The sequence below is a fragment of the Chrysochloris asiatica genome, unplaced genomic scaffold, assembly GCF_000296735.1.
Source record: "Chrysochloris asiatica unplaced genomic scaffold, ChrAsi1.0 scaffold00064, whole genome shotgun sequence".
Taxonomy (NCBI): Eukaryota; Metazoa; Chordata; class Mammalia; order Afrosoricida; family Chrysochloridae; genus Chrysochloris; species Chrysochloris asiatica.
Genome location: NW_006408582.1, coordinates 11,566,058 through 11,569,031, shown reverse-complemented (window position 1 = coordinate 11,569,031; position 2,974 = coordinate 11,566,058).

The window sequence follows — 2,974 nt, the reverse complement described above, 5'->3', positions numbered from 1 at the left end:
CTATGAGTCGGAACAGACTCCTAGGCACATAACAACAATAACCCCATGTAAGGCTATCTGTAGGAATAGATATACACATCTTTTCTGTGCTGCTTATATATTCATATATATAATAAAAATCACATTAAAGTCCTGGTGTGGCACTGTAGGGTAAGCATTGGGCCACAAGGTTGGTTTGAACTGCAAGGTTGGCAGTTCAAACTCACCAATTGCTCCTCAGAAGCCCTATACAGGATCATTATGAATCAACAGCACTTAACAACAACAATAAAGCACATAGAGGACAAAGTCACAGTTATCAGACATAACCAAACACCTTACAGAATCTGTTTACTGTGTTTAAAGGCTTAAGACCTAGTCTCTTGGGACAACTCTGTCAATTGGTCCTACAAAGTCTATAAAGTTAACATTCTACATCCTAGCATGGTAAGTAGTATCTGAGGTCTTAAAAACTTTTGAGCAGCTTTTGAGTTATATCTAAGCTATAACTATTGGTTTCTACTTGCCAGAAGCACAAGAAAGAAACAAAAGATTCAAGGAATAATGCGAATCGGGCTGCGAACCTTAAGGTCAGCGGTTCGAAACTACCAGCCGCTCTGCGGGAGAAAGATGAGGCTTGCTACTCCCGTAAAGATTTACACCCTCGGAAACCCTGTACAGGGTCGCTAGGGGTCGGACCCGACTCGATGGCACTTAACAACAACAACAATTGCCTACACAAGCCTCACCTTTCCAGAACAGAATAAACTAGATGGTGCTCAGCTACCACTACCAACTGTTCTGACCAAGAATATAATAGATAGTTATGGTAAAATGGGAGAAAACTATAGAAATAAACACTAATTTTTATTTTTTTAAAAAAGGGGCCAAACTTACTGGACCAGTAGAAAATACAGGAACCACCAAAACTGTTGCCCTAAGATACTCTTTGAACTTTGACTTGAAACTACTCCCCGAGGTTTTATTTCATCTAAATAATAGATTGGCTCATAAAATAAACAGTATCATCAGTGAGTACTCTGCTCTTCAAAAAAAAATCATCTCTATAAGACCAAATGGTCAACATTTACCCTAAAGTGTAGATTAAAAAACGAGTACAGTAGCTCCATATGGTAAACATTGGACTTCATACCACAAGATCTGAGCTTCAAGACTGCCAGCTGCTTTCTGGTAGAAAGATAAGGCTTTCTGCTTCCTTGAAGATTTACAGCTTATGAAACCGTAAGTGCTGTTCAACAGCACTTAACATAGATGAAAAGGTTGAGGGTGGAGGGTTGGCAGGAGAAGAGTGAAGATGGGTTAATGGAAGCAAAACAACTAAAACAGAAATATGCAGATGGCTGATACAATGTAGACAATATAATCAATATCACTGAACAATATGCATGTTGCTATTAAGTGTCATCGAGTCTATTCCGACTCATAAAGACTCTTTATCTTTCCAGGGAGCGGGTGTGAACTGCCACCCTAACAGTTAGCAGTCCAGTACTGACCCTACAGTGCCACCTCAGGACTCCAAACAGTATGAATATGTATAGTGTAAACGTTCACCAAAACCTCAATTACACACATACACACATATATATAGTCCTGGTGTGGTACTGTGAGTTAATGCACTATACTGCAAAGTCAAGGTCAGCAGTTCAAGCTCACCAACTGCTCCTCAGAAATGCTATACAGGGTCACTGTGGATCAGTACCAACTCAACAGTCCTTAACAGCAACAATAGCATATGTGTATATGTATATGTATATGTATATGTATATGTATATGTATATGTATGGGTCCTGGTGTGGTGCTGTGGGTTAATACGCCAGACTGCAAAGCCATTTGAACTGCAAAGTTGGTGGTTCAAGCTCACCAGCTGCTCCTTGGAAACCCTATACAGGGTCGCTATAGGACGGCACTTCCACAACACAACAATGTATATATATATGCTATTGAGTTTTAATATAAATAAAAGCAAGGAACAGATTCTCCCTTAGAACTTCCAGAAGCAACATAGCTCCAGCAATATCCTGATGTTAGCCTACTGAGATTGATTTTAGACTACTGTCCCCAAGAACTGTAAGATTATAAATTTTTGTTGTTTTAAGTCACCAAGGTTGTGATAATCTGTTGAAGTAGCAGAGAAAATAAATATTTTTTATTTATTTATTTATTTATTTAAATTTACTTCATTATCCACTTATTCCTCCAAAATTCCTGACTCTCCCAACTCACTCTTGTTAATTCACACCTTTCTCAAATTTCATCTAGAATGTTATAGCCTCAAAATTTATATACATGTTTCCCATCTCTTTCAGCTCCCAAACTAATCTACTCACTTCTGCTAAAGTGGTTTTTCTAAAATACCAGTCTGGCCAGGTCACTATCATACTGGAATATTTAATTGACACTGGTCTGCTGTAAATTAAACACAATGTTCTCTCATGACTTAGGAAGCCCTACAGTGTCTCTCCTCTGCTGCCTCCTCCACCCATCCTGCCAGTTTGGGCTATGTGCACCTCTCCCAAGCCTGAGATATATACCACCTTCTCTCCAGTCAGGGTTGTTGTTGTTGTTAGGTGCCATTGAGTCGGTACTGACTCATAGCGACCTTATGCACAACAGAACAAAACACTGCCCGATCCTGGGCCAACCTCACGATTGTTGCCACGCTTGAACCCATTGATGCTGCCACTTGGCCAATCCATCTTGCTGGGGGTCTTCCTCTTTTTCTCTGACCCTCCACCTTACCAAACATGATATCCTTCTCCAGTGACCGGTCCCTCCTGACAATACGTCTGAAGTATGAGAGACGAAGTTTGGCCATCCGGGCCTCCAAGGAGCACTCTGGCTGCACTTCCAGTCAGGTCACATGCCCTTTTACTCAGGTCTGATCTCCATGCCCCCTTCTACATGCTTCCTTCTGCGGCCTGAGTTTCATGCCATTTGCAGTCCTTTGACTGCAATCTACTTGCCTTCATTCTAA